The sequence below is a fragment of the Pogona vitticeps genome, chromosome 14 (genome assembly GCF_051106095.1).
Source record: "Pogona vitticeps strain Pit_001003342236 chromosome 14, PviZW2.1, whole genome shotgun sequence".
NCBI lineage: Eukaryota > Metazoa > Chordata > Lepidosauria > Squamata > Agamidae > Pogona > Pogona vitticeps.
The window spans coordinates 9522708-9538613 of record NC_135796.1 but is presented as its reverse complement, the minus strand read 5'-3'; the positions used below and the strand labels follow the sequence as shown (position 1 = coordinate 9538613).

The window sequence follows — 15906 nt, the reverse complement described above, 5'->3', positions numbered from 1 at the left end:
CATTTAGGTTAAGTCAGTTTTAACACTGCACCCTTCTGCATTTGCTTAGTTGCTGTCCTACATCAAGATAAACAGAGTAGCAAAAATGGCCAATTATTGAGAAGTGGTTAACCAATGAAAAAAGGAGTCACTTTCTGCGATTTCCCCCTGCTTGGTGTCTCATTGTGAATGGTAGTAGTGAGTACAAGACGGTATCCTGTAGACCATCTTGACTGCAGACATTCATCGCCTCAACATTCAGGATGCCCTTTTCTAGGCAGTTTATCATTCTTTTTCCTGCTGGCAACATGGACCTGATATAACACAACAATATTGGGCCATTTCCTGTTTTTTTGAATTGTGGATCCAGAAGCATAATATCCCACATTCATAAACCAAAGGCTTTTTAAAGAATTGAAATATTTCATAATGATTGCAATGGCCAGCAAATTATTGTCGTCGTTATGCATTGGTCATAATGGCTCAGGAGAGCTCTGAGAAACATGAATGAAGAGAAAGTTTCTCTTGCAAGAAACTTTCTCTTGCATCGAAGAGGACCAGATTTGGAGGAATCAGGACAGAGATTTAGTCTTCCCCAAGAGCAAGCCAGTCTCTGAGAGCAAGGTTCTATATGAAGGGGCTTGCATGAAACCGTGGTTCAACTACTCCTAGAAAGGATTATGTGTGTTGTCCCAAATGCACACTCTTCCATATCCCTCTCGAATCAGTCCTTGTTTTTCAGCTTGGTGGGGGCCGGCCCTACCACTAGGCAGTGTGAGGCAGCCGCCTCTGCCCATAACCCGAGGGGCATGGGGTTCCACAAAATGACCTTCCTCGCCAGTAATGCACGCAGCTGATTCACACAAAGAGTCTCATCTGTGTCTCTTGGCCTTTAAGAGAGAGACTGGAACCTCTACAACCCAGGCCTCCTTGTCTTTGGAAACCTGGTCTGAACACTAGGGAGTGGCCTTTCTTCCCGGCTGCGTTACGGACATTCAGCCCAAGTGAAAATTGTCCGCCAGCCTTAATCTCCTTCCGGTGAAATTGCTTTCTGTTTGTTATTTTTGTCCTGTATCCTTGCGTGGTTTCTAGTTTATCTAGAAGAAGTGGAATGTTAATTAAAATAAGATGCTAATTCTGACTGGGTGCCGGCCAGAAGAGATGGGTCTGGGCAGCCCCTAACACCTCTCCGATTGATGGATGAACCAGCATGAACCGCCGGTTGGTGGTTTCACACTCATCTCTAGCTCTAAGGCAACACTTGCTTCTAGAAGAGGAAAAAACCAATAGTCTCTTTCTGAGTTGGCCCAAGATGTTTTCCCATTTGGGATGTTGGTGAGGCCGTATCGCCCTCTGTATCCCAGGGCACGAAGGGACATAGGATGATTGAAGACACATGTATCCTCCATCGGCTCTCCAGCCTTTGCTGCCTTCAGCCGTCAGCTCCGTCTGCCCAGTGCCAGGGCCGTCTGTCGTCCCCTTTTATACCTCCTGTTTTCTGGAACAAAAGGGGAGGTGCTTCCATCCCCGTTTCCCACCAATGAGCAGATAGATGATTTGCATATTTGGGAGGGGACCATCACGCAACTCCTGGAAGAGCTTAAGGCCAGAAGAGAGGATGCTAAACAGGGCTGTGTTTCACTGGGAAGCCCATCACTCTCAGCCTTTCCCACCATGCCTTGGGCCATCCTTCTCTTTCCTTTGCTCTCTTGCTGTTCAGGTGAGGGGAAAGAGTGTTGGCAATCTACACATTCTAGATGAACTGGGAGGCTCCCGGATGCACGACAGGTACGAAGGTATTGATCCTTGTCCTTGTCTTCCAGGTGTGGCCTCCCAGCCTCTCCTGACTCAGGCTGCCTCCCAGTCTGTGAGTCTTGGAAACACAGCAAGGCTGACCTGCAGCCTTAGCAGTGGCTACGAAAGCTACGTTATTGCTTGGTATCAGCAGAAGGCAGGCCAGCCCCCTCGGCTTGCGCTCGACACATCTGATAACAGAGGCCCTGGGATCCCCGACCGGTTCTCGGGCTCCAAATCTGGCAGGGACCGCTACCTGACCATCACCAGCATCCAGGCGGAGGATGAGGCCACCTACTATTGTGGTGCAAATCATGGCGGTGGCAGTGGCTATGTGTAACCCACAGTGATACAACTGCAGGGAGGACTGAGACAAAAACCTCTGCTAAGAAAAGGAAGGGAAGTCTGCGCGCTCTGTGCTCTCCTTTGTTTCAGCATTTTCAGAAAACCTCTTACAGGTGGATTCGGCCAAATGGAACATGTGTCATGTGCAGCCAACTTAAAACAAAGCCATGTAGTTCTATTCTTTGTTACACTTAAAAGCTTGTCATGTGGTTCTGTTCACTGTCAAATGCAAAAAGAGTGCACTGAATCAAAAGGAAATATATTTGCAGAACAATAGTAGCTAATACTGCTCCGGATCCATCTGTCATCAGATATGGCATAACACAACATCCCTCATTCCTGTAGTGAATCCTGTCTCATGTGTGTGTTGAAAACAGATTCATACGATAGCTTGCTTAATTTAAACTTTTCAGTGCTGCCATCATAGGCATCCTTCAGTCTCAAGACTATGGTAATGTGCTCTGTATGGAGGACTTGGAAGAGCATCTAGTGTTTCGACACTGTATGCAAAGCTGGAGTGTCCTCTCCAGGGCACGAAGCCTGGGAAAAATAATATGGAGGATAGGCTGTTACCCAAGGAGCAAATCCCCCCTCTCCACATCACTGAAATAGTCCAATGGAAAGGCAAGAGCCAATACAACTGGTTCCAGCGATGTTGCAGGAGTTCCCAGAATGACACAAACTGCCTTCGGGACTCCAGCTCCGGATTTTGCTTCGAGGTTAACTCCTGAAGCCTTTTCCATGAGTGGATATAGCCACAAGGCAGTGGAGGTTTGAAGTCGGAGTTTTCCTTCTCCTAGATGGGCTGCCTTCCCAGGCTAATGAGTCCCACCTACCCGGGCTGCTCCCTCACGGCATGGATGACGATGGCAGCGCCTCAATGGGAGTTTGAAGTCGGAGATTTCCTTCTCCCAGATGGGCTGCCTCCCAAAGACCGTACAAAAGCAATAATAATAAGTATGATGATGATGATGAATCACAAAATGGATGTGAAAATACCCTTTGCATAATGTTGTCCTTTGGTGGTATCTTTAGTGTGGTCCTCTGTACACCAAGACTTGTGTCTCAACCTTAAATATATAGACTCTGACACCAGGTTCCTTGGGATAACTAAGAGGATTTGAGATATAGATGTAGTCCAAATCTATCGACAAATGGACTGGGGTTTGAATGATGTAGGACAGGAACATAAATGCACGCAGGGCTGCAGACCTCACTGCTTCACTCTCTCGGGTAAGAGGAGCGACTAAAACCCTTGGGGTGTGGAGACATTTCTCTTAAACATCTGCCGGGAGGCTGAAGTTGTGAAACACAAGGAAAGCATTTTATTCATGTGGGTGGGAATCAAATGCCACCATAACACCCCTGTCCCTCGGAGCTTGGGATGAATGTTTTACTGTGTGATCTCTGCATTCTACTTCACATGCCTGAAATAGGGGGTGAGGTTTCATGAAAGCTGACATTAAAATATAATAGGGAATGTAGCTGGAAGTGTTAAAATGACTCTAGGGATTTTGCACCTGGGGCTTAAAAATGGAGCAGACGATGGTCCAGTTCTTCTCCTGGTCTTTCCTGGTCATTCATGGGGAGAACCCACCTATCCAGAAGGGTGTCCCCACTGCTTTTTCCTTTTTTGGCTGTTTTATATTGCTTCTGTGCTTGAACGCACTCTGAAGAGCAAGGAAGTTTCTTGAAGGGGCTGCTCTCTTAGGATGTAGGACAGATCAGGAAGATGCTAAGCTGAGATCTTTTTTCCTTCAAGAATTTCACCACTTCTCTCCAACCACATTGCTTGTAGTGTGAGTGAGGTATTCGTCCTCAAAGTTACATAAGTCTGATATTTCAGACACTCTGCTGTCCATTCAGGTCTCAGGTTCAGCTGTACAGCAGTGAATGCTATACCGTCTGGAGGGAGGGGGCCTGATGTGTCTCTGATGGAAGGCCATCCCAAAGTGAGGGAGTCATCACTGAGAAGGTCTGATCCCAAGTGAAAGACTTCATTGCCTCTCTCGGCATGAGCGTCCACAGCATCAAGGCCTGGTGTAACAAGCAGTTGATCTTCAGGAGAGAGGCTCTGACAGGTATCAAGTTCCAAAACTAAACAGGGCTTTATATGTTACGACCAAAACCCTGAACCTGGTATAGAAAACAACAAAACAGGGAACCAAAGCAGGCAAGCCAGGACTGAAGGGATATCATCAAAATTCTTTCCTGCAGAAATCAACCTGTCCACTGTAGTCCGCACCTGCCAGAGTTTCTGTATCAGCTTCAAGTCTGGCCCCATGTAGACAGCATTGCAGTAATCAATCTTTCAGATCCCTGTGCCTGAGTGAGCAGGAAGGGCCAAAAGAAAAGGATGCATCTGCATAGGAGAATGTCCAGCTTCATTGCACAGCACTACGTAACAGATACGTAGAGGGAAATGAGTGGAACAACATTTCCTCCAACAGACCAAAGAGAAGGCAGCAGGCCTCCCACAGAGGAACCGACTGGAGAGGTCTCAGCACCACAGAATACATGGAGGATGGGTGAAGTGCCGGGTGATTGGAGGAGGGCTAACATTGTTCCTATCTTGAAGAATGGTTAGAAATGAGGAGCACGAGGACGATGGACCAGTCACCCCGAGATAAATTCCAGGGAAAGTCCTAGAGCAGATTATAAAGTGATCCCTCTGCAAACGCTTTGAAAATAATAATAACTAGAAGGCAACAAAGATTTGTCAAGAACATGTCCAGCCAGACTAATCTAATCTTAATTGGATAACATCCCAGTAGATAGTGGGAATGCTGTAGATGTAATATACTTTGATGTCAGCAAGGCCTTTGACAAAGTGTCCCATGATGTTCTGATAAGCAGGCTAACTAGGTGTGGCCTAGATCAGTGGTCCCCAACCTTGGGCCTCCAGCTGCTCCTGGACTACAACTCCCAGAAGCCTTCACAACCACCTCTGCTGGCCAGGATTTCTGGGAGTTGAAGTCCAAGAACATATGGAGGCCCAAATCTGGGAACCACTGGACTAGGTGGCACAATTGTCAGGTAGCTACACAGGTGTTTATAGAATACTACTCAGGGGGTTCTTATCAATGGCTTATCCATGGCTCCTCCTCAAACTGGGTGGAGAAAACAAGTGAGTTGTGGACGAGATGCAAACAAGCACAATAAAGATCATGGATCAAGCTATAGCTAATATGGATTTTAAAATTAAATGCAGTTATAAAGCAAAAAAAATGGAGAGTGGAAAGTTTAGGCCAAAATATTAAGGAAGAATATAATTTAAAAAATCATAAAGGGGGACATATTAAAAGAAATGGAAGAGGAGACAAAAGAGAGAAGAAATTTGGATATAGGGGTTAAAATCTTGGCAGAAATACAAACTGGATGGCATTGAAATTGAAAGAGTTCAAAGAACCTTAATATTCCCGAAGAGAGAATAATATAAAATTAGTTTAGAAAAAGCTCAAAAATGTTGGCCAAGTCTACTGAAGTCAAAAAGCTAAGAATATAATAGGAGTAATTAAAGATCAGAATAGAAAAAGGTACAAAGTAATGAAAGAAAAACTGAATGCTTTTTAAAAAAGTATCTTATACATTATACACAAGTGGTAAAATATCTGAGGGAAAAATAAAAAATTACATAGAGATGAATATACGGAATATAATTTCAACTATGGTTGGAACAACTGATTTCAGAAGAAGAGATTATTTAAAAAACAATGAGGAGAACTCCAGGATTAGATGGATTAGGTTTGAAATATAATAAAACTTTTAGAAAGTTTTTCTAAAACTACCAAATAGTTCTCTAAACACAGAATCGTTGGCATGCAAGCCGTGAACTTTCAGTGCCTACTGATTTCCTGTTTTCTTTCTAGAACGTGCTCCCCCATACTTCTTTTCCCCATTCATTTTCTAGATTGCCATTAGATGTTCAGTTTTTCATCTAAGAGGCCTCTTTAACCCCTGTGCTCTTCTATGAGACCCAGGAAGATCAATTAATAACTACAGTGGTGCCTCGCTAGACGATGATAATCCGTTCCACTGAAATCGCTGTTTAGCGAAATCATTGTCTAGCGAAAAGCATTTCCCCATTGGAATGCTTTGAAACCTGTTTAATGCATTCCAATGGGAAAGAATCATCGTTGTCTAGCAAAGATCGGCCATAGGAAAGCTGCTTTGCGAACCGCCAATCACCTGTTTAAATAGCTGTCTTGCGAAGCTTAGGTCCCGAAAACACCCGTTTTGCGAGCGCGGAGGGAGCTGTCAAAATTGTCATCTAACGAAAATCGGTTTGCGAAGCAGGGACCAAACATTGTCCAGCGAAATTCCCCCATAGGAATCACTGTTTTGTGAATCGCTATAGCGGTCGCAAAAAGTCAATGTCTAGCGAAAAAACTGCCATGTGGGGTAACCGTCTAGCTAGGCACCACTGTACATGAGAATAGAGGGAACATTGTGAGGTAGCAGTCAGAGGGGGAGCTGTTTCTAATGAAATGCAGGTTCTCTGCTCCAGGGAGGCAGAGAGAAGGTTTTTGTCTCAGTTCCCCATCAGAATAAACCACTGTGGAACATTTTGCTTTTATCCTCCCAGGCAGCACAGTAATAAACAGACTCATCTTCAGCCTGGGCGCCAGTGATACTTAAGTAGCCTGTGTTCCCAGAATCAGAAGCCGTGAACCGATCGGGAATCCCGTCTCCTCTGCTGTAACCTGCACGCTGGACATAGCGAGGGGCTTGGCCAGGTTTCTGCTGAATCCAGTGGAGATAGTACCAGCTGCCACCACTACTTAACGTGCAGGAGAGTTTCACTGTCTGTCCCAGAGACACAGACGCCGAGGGAGGTTGGTTCACTGTTGTCTGGGAACGGATTCCTTGGGAAGATGTAGACGTAAAAACAAAACAAACAAAATGAGTCTGATACACTTTCTGTATCCTGGAATACCACAAAAGCATTACGTACCTACTGGAAAGAAATTAAATGCAAACAAGTATGTATATAGAGAGTGTACATTTCATTCTGCTTGACCATACCTGAGCAGTAATAGAGAAGGGCCAGAAGAAACGCAGCCCACGTCATGGTGAGCTAGCTCTCCGGAGGTGTCTGACTTTGTCTCAGAAAGTAACTGTCTGGAGGCCTTCGCTTCTTCCCTTTTATCTTCCAAGCAAAGAGAACAGCTGTCTCATGCAAATGTGGTCTCTGCTCGCTGGCCCTATAAGAACCTACGGTACGTTTCTAAATATTCTTGTTATTGCCATTCCAGCGAGCATTGGAGAAATGTGCATTGACAGGGTAAGGAAAGCACTGGGAATGTTCTTCACCTTGGCCAGGAAACAAAGGTAGGAATGTGATAGGTTAAACGGCCAAGGAAAGACTGATGAAGGATATCCATTAATGCCAATTAACCACAGAATCATAGAGTAAAGGATCTGGAAGGGACCCACAAGGACATCAAGTCCAAACATCTGTTCAAAGCAGGAATCCAAATCAAAGTCAATCCGATAGATAGGTAAAGGTAAAGGTTCCCCTTGACAATTTTTGTCCAGTCGTGTTCGACTCTAGGGGGTGGTGCTCATCCCCGTTTCCAAGCCATAGAGCTAGCGTTTGTCTGAAGACAATCTTCCGTGGTCACGTGGCCAGTGCGACCTAGACACGGAACGCTGTTACCTTCCCACCGAGGTGGTCCCTATTTATCTACTCGCATTTGCATGCTTTCGAACCGCTAGGTTGGCAGGAGCTGGGACAAGTGACGGGCGCTCACTCCGTCGCGTGGATTCGATCTTACGACTGCTTGGTCTTCTGACCCTGCAGCACAGGCTTCTGCAGTTTAGCCCACAGCGCCACCACGTCCAATCCAATAGAGAACTGTCCATTTTTTCCTAAAATGCTGCTTGTATTGGAGCACTCCCCACCTCTCAAGGAAATAGGTTCCATTCTCATACTAACAGTTAGGTTTTCCTGATATTTATCCTAATTCTGATTCCTGTAGTCCAGTGGTCCTCAACCTTGGGCCTCCAGATGTTCTTGGACTTCAACTCCCAGAAATCCTGGCCAGCAGAGGTGGTGGTGAAGGCTTCTGGGAATTGTAGTCCAAGAACATCTGGAGGCCCAAGGTTGGGGACCACTGCTGTAGTCCATTCTTACCTGTCTGGGATGATAATGCTCCAAATATTTTTTTTAAATAAAGTGTCAACAGTGATTCAAGACAAGCATTCAATCAGGGATTACGTCCTAGCCTATGCAAGCCACATTTTTAAATATTAGGAATAAAGTAGGATTTAAAGAAATCGTTGATGGGAATTATAAAACACATCACTCTTCCCCTGCCAGAGTTGAGGATTCAAATTTTTTTTCCAAAGCTTGGAAAATGGGTTAAAGTGATTGGTGTTAGCACTCCTAGGTGCATACTTAGTGCTGAAAAGTTTTCTCTCTGTGCACGAAAGAGAAACGACCCCCAGAAAACCCAATTTGCAATTTCGCTGACCAATGGGCTGCTCTGCTTCACTATGTAGGTGGAGATGTGAAGGACAGGTTATCTAGGGACAGGTATATCCTGACACAAAGGGAGGGATATGTTGGCTGTCAAATGTGTTGCAGGGCAATTATCGTATTATAATCAGGGGCAACTTTTACTATGCAAGCATTCTGTGTGTGGAGGAAGGAGATTTCTGGGACCTACGGAACGTAGAAGGACAAAATATTTCAGTTCCTAAAACAAGGCTCACCGGCTCACGGATTGCTGCTGAGCGAAAGGCAAAACTGAGAAGGATGCTAACCGACTCTAAGGAATCAACTGGCAATTTAAGACAGAGAGAGGGAAGTTAGTTGCCTCCTAACCGTTTGCCAGAAGCTCTGCAACCTGCAGTTAGCAACCTGCTCAGCTGAGTAGAGAGGAAACTGCAAGAGATAACTGACTGTAAGATGCCAATGAACTCCCCCACACATGCAGCTCTGTGGATGGGAAGTGGCAGTGAAATCCTTGCTTCAGACTGTAGGTTAAAACTCTGATTGAACAAATCCCCCCAAGCATACCACCCAGGCATTTTCTTTGGTCGTGCTGGAGACACATTGTCTGGCCTTTTCCCATTCATTTTAGAGATCTGAATCACCAAATTGGTCCAGATTATTTGGCCCACTGCTGTTTTCCTCTTGAACCAAATCTGAGAATTCCAGTTTGATGAGACCTAAAGATAAATACCCCTTCATAGATTGCTGCCTTGTTGTGGCGAAGGGGCTTGAGCAACTCAGAGAAGTTATGGGCTATGCCGTGCCGGGACAACCAAGATGGACAGGTCATAGTGGAGAGTTCCGACTAAACGCAATCCACCTGGAGTAGGACCTGGCAATGCCACTCCAGTATCTTTGCCAAGAACGCCCCATGATCAGAAACAAAATATATGACACTGGAAGATGGGACCCTCAGGTTGGAAGGCGTCAAGCATGCTACTGAGGAAGAGTGGAGGACAAGTACAAGTAGCTCCAGAGCTAATGAAGTGGTTGGGCCAAAGCCAAAAGGACGCTCAGCTGCGGACTATCCTGGAAGTGAAAGGAAAGTCTGATGCTGCAAAGAAAAATACTGCACAGGAACCTGGAATGTAAGATCTATGAACCTTGGGAAGCTGGAGGTGGTCAAACAGGAGATGGCAAGAATAAACATCGACATTCTGGGCATCAGTGAACTAAAATGGACAGGAATGGGCGAATTCAGTTCAGACGATTATCACATCTACTGTTGTGGGCAAGAATCCCGTAGAAGGAATGGAGTAGCCCTCATAGTCAACGAAAGAGTGGGAAAAGCTGTAATGGGATACAATCTCAAAAATGATAGAATGAGAGCAGAAGGGCATCTGGTTCTGGCCATGCAGTTGCTGTGAACCAGCGACGCCACCCACAAGGCCCCAGTGGGCTTACCTGGTGGTGGCCCTGGCCTAAGGGTCTGGGAGCCACCCAAGGGTGCTGCTCCACTCACTTCCTGCTGGATTGAACACAACAACTGTTCGGAGCTGCCTGCCCCCCGACCCACTGCAGTCCCAGTGCTGGGTGAGACTGCCCTCCCCACTTGTGTGCTTCCTTGACTAGAAGGGTTGGGTCAAGGTAGTTTCAGGCGGTGTGTCCTGGAGGGTGAGGGTCTGGACTGGTGGTGGTTGCTCTTTAGGGGCCAGAGCCCTGGCAGAGGGCACCAGCACCCACTGGGGCAGGAAATCTCAAAGCCAGAATTGGTGACTCCAAATGTCGTTCCCATCCACAGCTGGGGGAAATCCTTTTGTTGGTTCACAACACCTGGGATGTGCCACTTGGCATGACCACCTATACTGGCTGACCATTCCGGGCAGGTCAAAACTATTCCCTTCCCCATGTTTTCTTCCTGGACCTCATTGACTCAAGCAGGATGTCTGAAAATGCTTCTTGAAACTAGCAAGAGTGCCTGCTAAACAACAATTCTTTCCTTCCTCCTCTTGACAAAGCTTTTTGTCTCACGTCCACTGAAGATTGTATCACTGTGGGTAACCAGTGCTACTGCTGTAACCATGACAGTAGTATGTCGCCTCATCCTTGGCTTGGACATTGGTGATGGTCAAGTAGGCAACAGTTTTGGCAGCATTTGCAGAAGGGGAGAAATGACCAGAGACCTCCGGTCCAAAATCTGTCTCTTTGGCTTCTATTTTATGATACAAGAGGTATCGCGGGCTCTTTCCTCTTTCTTGCTGAAGCCAGCCAAATTCTCCAAAGATAATGCCGCCGTGGATGGTGCAAGAAAGCCGAACTGGGTCTCCCAAAGAAGCCGATGCAGATTCTGGCTGAATTAAGGTGAACCGGGCAAAGGTACCTGAGTTGTTGGGGAGAAAGCCTTTTGTGAGTACACGTAAAAAGATGAACATAAAGCCACAGACGATAGCAGGACACAGAGAAGGCAGAGAAAGTGTTTTCAGCATCAGGAGAGAAACGTTAGGGCAGAGTTTTCACCTGGACTGAAAATCAGTAATGCGGTCAGAAGGAAAGGCCAGCCCATGGTGTTCAACCCGGTTTGGAGAGGCAACGAGACTTGGGCTGTTGCTCTTCCACCCTCTCCCTTAAAGGCTTGGAGAAGAGACTGTCCATGCAAATCAGCTGCTTGCTCATTGGCTGGGAAGTGCATGCTGTGGAATCCCGCGTCCTATAGGGTCTGCTTTTGAAGGTGGCTGCCTCACTCTGCCTCCTGGTCGGGACGGCCCTCACCAAGTGGGATGGCAAACATTCCTTTTAGAGGGCTACGGATGTTTTTGCTACTTTCAGGAGGGTATTCTATGAGTACAACAGACAGAACATTTCCTAGGAGGAAGCAGTTTCATACACAACATTGCTCTCAGAGGTGAGCTCGCTCTTCCTGGACTGTTTCTTCAATCCTGGTCCTCTTAGCTGCAGACTTCATTCACAACAAAAAGCTGCTTCTAGTTTTCTTCCACCATCTTGGCTAATCCGCCATAACGACAATCTTTAACTGATTACTACATTCATTACTCAACAAATACAAATGGCAGAAATGGTGGAGCCGGTGAAAGCAAAGCCCCCCTGGTGAAGGTCAAGGTTCCCCTTGACATTTAGTCCAGTCGTGTCCGACTCTAGGGCACGGTGCTCATCCCCGTCTCCAAGCCATGGAGCCAGCATTTGTCCAAAGACAGTTTCCGTGGTCACGTGGCCAGTGCGACTAGACACGAAACGCCGTGACCTTCCCACCGAGGTGGTACCTATTTATCTACTCGCATTTTTACATGCTTTTGAACTGCTAGATTGGCAGGAGCTGGGACAAGTGACGGGAGCTCACTCCGTTGGGTGGATTCGATCTTACGACTTCAGGTCTTCTGACCTTGCAGCACAGAGGCTTCTGTGGTTTAACCTGCAGCGCCACCACGTCCCAAAGAGGACCCCACTATTAGCCATCAAAGGCAATTGCTTTACTCTGCCTGAGGACCAGCCGTGCCCGTCTCCATCCGTTCAAAGGGAGGCAAGGCAGACTGGAACTGGGTGGTCTCAAGCCTCTCAAGTCTAACCCTGGTTTAGCCCTGCAAGGGAGGACTGGCCGATGACATGGGAGCGAGGAGACCCCATGTGAGCTTGGCTCCATCTGGCATGCTGGGCCTCATCAGTGTTGATCTTTGTGCCTGAGTGAGCAGGAAGGGCCGGAAGAAAAAGAGGCATCTGCTGCACAGGAGAATGCCCAGCTTCATTGCACATCACAGGTGCCTGTCCTTCCCTTTGAGGTCTAACAGACAGAGGGAAGATGGAGAGAAGATGGTGGAGCAACATCTCCCCCTACAGGCCAAAGGGGAGACAGCATGCATCCCATCCGAAATTTCACAGTTCTTCTAAACGCAAGGCTGTGGGTTCTTTGAGGGAGTCAGTCCATCTCATATTTGGTCTTCCTCATTTCCTGCTGCCTTCCATTTTCCCCTCATTATTGTTTTTTTTCCCCAGAGAATCTCACCTTCTCGCGATGAGCCCAAAGTAAGGCCGTCTCCGCTTCAACACTTTTCCCTCCAAAGATAGCTCAGGTTTGATTTGATGGTTTAAACCAGGGGTGGGCAATTAATGTCTATGGGGGGCACTATATCTGACAGATGGTTGTCCAATTTTCTCCTGAATGCCCCCAGCATTGGAGCGCTCATCGCCTCCTGAGGCAATCGGTTCCACTGTCATACTATTCTAACAGTTAAGAAGTTTTTTTTCCTGATATTCTGCTGAAATCTGGATTTCTATAACTTGAGCCCATTTTTGTGTGTCCTGCACTCTGGGAGGATTGGGATGATGATGATGCCCAAACCATTTTTAATTAGGAAGGTGTCAACAGTGAAGGATCCAAATATATAAAAGAGACCAAGACAGACATTCAAGCTGGTTTATGTTCTAGTCATGAAAGCCACATTTTTAAGTGTTAGGAACAAAAGAGGGTTGTTGTAGGTTTCTGAAAACACCCTGGGCGGGAATAATAAAATTCTTCACTCTTCCCCTGCCGGAGATGAGGATTAGAAAGCTCTTCTGAAGCTTAGAAAGTGGCTTAAGGAGAAGACCACGAGCACAGTTAGATGTATACGTAGTGCTGAATGCGTTTGATTTGTCTGCATGAAAGGGGGGGGAGCCTTCCGTTACCCAAAACAAAACATTGGACCCATAAGAGGACAGGATGCAAAATGGCAGGCAGCCCAGCTGAGTGCAAACCTGAAGACCGTCCTTGCACGGCATGGCTTCAAGCTTGCTGAAGTCAATGCATTTTAATAGCTCTTACGTGGCCTCAGAATTGCACATGTCAAAGGTGGAGAACATGGTGCTCTCCAAATATCCTGGAAAACCATCCCCCTCAGAGGCAAGCCCTCATGACTAAGGTTCACAGATGACAGGGGCTGTAGCCTCAAACATCTGGGGGATATGAGGTTGCCTGCAAATGTTTGGTCTCCTAAGGGAACAGGACCGTCAGCTCTTAACTCCCTTCTGCATTTGAAGCAAGCAGACGGTTTTTGTCTCACTTCTGCATCGGAATGTCTCGCCGTGATACACACTGTTGTGCCAGACTGCACAGTAGTAATCAGCCTTGTCTTCTGGCAGGGACCCAGCAATGTTCAAGTAACAGGTGTTTGTAGAGGCATCTTTGGAAGCAGAGAAGCGAGCAGGAACCCCCGGGCCCTGGTTCTTGCTGGAATCTGAATAATACGCTAAGAGGTACCGGGGGGCACCCCCAGGTTTCTGCTGATACCAGGCTACCCAGTAGCCACCAATGCTGGATCCACTGCTCATGACACAGGGGAGTTTGGTGGTGCTCCCTGGTGACACTGATGCTGAGGGTGGCTGAGACAGCAGAGGCTGAGAATCAGAACCTGGAAGAAAATTGGAGAAAGAATTACATTCACTCTCCAAATGACCTTATATTTCAGCAAATATTTTGAAGGCTACGGAAGCACCTCCTACCTGTGCAGAACATCACAAGCAGGCTAATCAGTGAATCCCAGAACATGGCGGAGAGGTTTGAGGCCTGAAAACCCAGGAACAGGGAGGAAGAAAAGAATGGACCCTGAAGCCAGCCCCAGAGGTGGTGGGCCTTTATACCCTCCCTCATGATGGAGGTGGAGCATCCGTGACTCACCCCCATCTCAAGCAGCTCTATTGGTCCTTCTGACCAACCCTCCTGATGGTGCAGACCCTTAAATGGAGGTGTAGATCTTTGACTTGTGTCAGTGCAAATCAAAGTCTTTTACACTTTAGACTAGCAGTCATGTACTCCATGTTTCTTAGTAATCACGTTGCAGTAAAATCTGCAGGTCCTAAAGATGACACAGAACTTCCCCTTTGCTGGAAAATGTACTTCATAGGCTTTGAATGCATAAAACCCCACTTTTCAGGATCCAGTACTCTAAATTAATAGAATTGAACTCCCATGATTATTAAACGTGTAGAATCATGAAGTTGGAAGCCCATCGAGTCCAACCCTCTGCTCAAGACAGGAATCCTAATGAAAGGAGATCTGCAAGAGGGTTGTCCAGATTTCTCTTGAATGCCTCCAATGTTGGAGCACTCAGTAGAGATAATAGGTAGTGCTGCTCTAACAGTTAGGAACTTTTTCCTGATATTCAACTGAAATCTGTCTTTCTGTAAATTGAGCCTGGAAGGCTGCTTTAGATGTCGCACGAGATGTTTGTCTCCAAAATTCAAATAACAATAATGATGTCTGACTTCTGGTGGGTGAAGAATAATGGGATAATTTCTACCATTTGGTGAATGACTGTGTTTTATTCTGCTGGGGCAGGTGAATTCAGTTTTGTCTTGGGATCTTCCAGAAGAAAAAATGCAGACGTGAAAAATTATAATGACTTTAGTAAAATATGGAAACCATTTTTGTTGCAAATACTAGAGAAAAGAAATCGATTTACTCCAAATGAAGACTCCTTGTATTTCAGGAGAGAAACAGGGTTATATAATATCTAAAAAATAAGTCAGTAATATAACAATGTAAAAGGAAAAATTGGAACAGTTCTGTAGGGTAAGGGGAGCATAAGTGTGTGTGTGTGTGTGTGTGTGTGTGTGTGTGTGTGTGTGTGTGTGTGTGTGTGCTTATTAATGTATCTGTATATGTCAGTTATTATAATTGATTTTGTTTCTTATTAAAAGGTGAAGGTTCCCCTTGACAATTTTTGTCCAGTCGTGTTCGACTCTAGGGGGCGGTGCTCATCCCCGTTTCCAAGCCATAGAGCCAGCGTTTTGTCCGAAGACAATCTTTCCATGGTCACATGGCCAGTGCGACTTAGACACAGAATGCTGTTACCTTCCCACCGAGGTGGTCCCTATTTATCTACTTGCATTTGCATGCTTTTGAACCGCTAGGTTGGTGGGAGCTGGGACAAGCGACAGGCGCTCACTCCCTCGCGTGGATTCGATCTTACGACTGCTTGGTCTTCTGACCCTGCAGCACACAAAGTCTTCTGCGGTCTAGCCCACAGCGCCACCATGTCCCTTGTTATTAAAATTTATTTAAAAAATTAAAACGTGGTAAGAGAACTTGTTTCCAAACATGCTGATGAGAAACTGTGACTGGAACTAATAGTGAAAGCAAGTACCCAGTCCAGAGCAAGACCACAGGAACAAGTTAGAAACAACCCCACAGCCCAAGCAGAGACTCATCAGCTAAGGTTTTGAGTCCGAACAGCAGCCAAGTAGAAGGATGAGGCGAATCGTGGTCAGACCGTTCAGGAGTCAAAGTCAGGAGGAACCGGATCAAGGCAACAGGGTCCAGGGATGCCAGGAGAGGCAAGCCAGGAACAACTGGCTAAGCA

General features: G+C 46.4%; 1 pseudogene; it reads left to right on the top strand.

Annotated features, from left to right (window-relative positions):
- Window positions 1–1653: 1653 nt before the first annotated feature.
- LOC144584807 (immunoglobulin lambda variable 4-60 pseudogene) lies at window positions 1654–2113 on the top strand (annotated as a pseudogene).
- Window positions 2114–15906: the final 13793 nt, after the last annotated feature.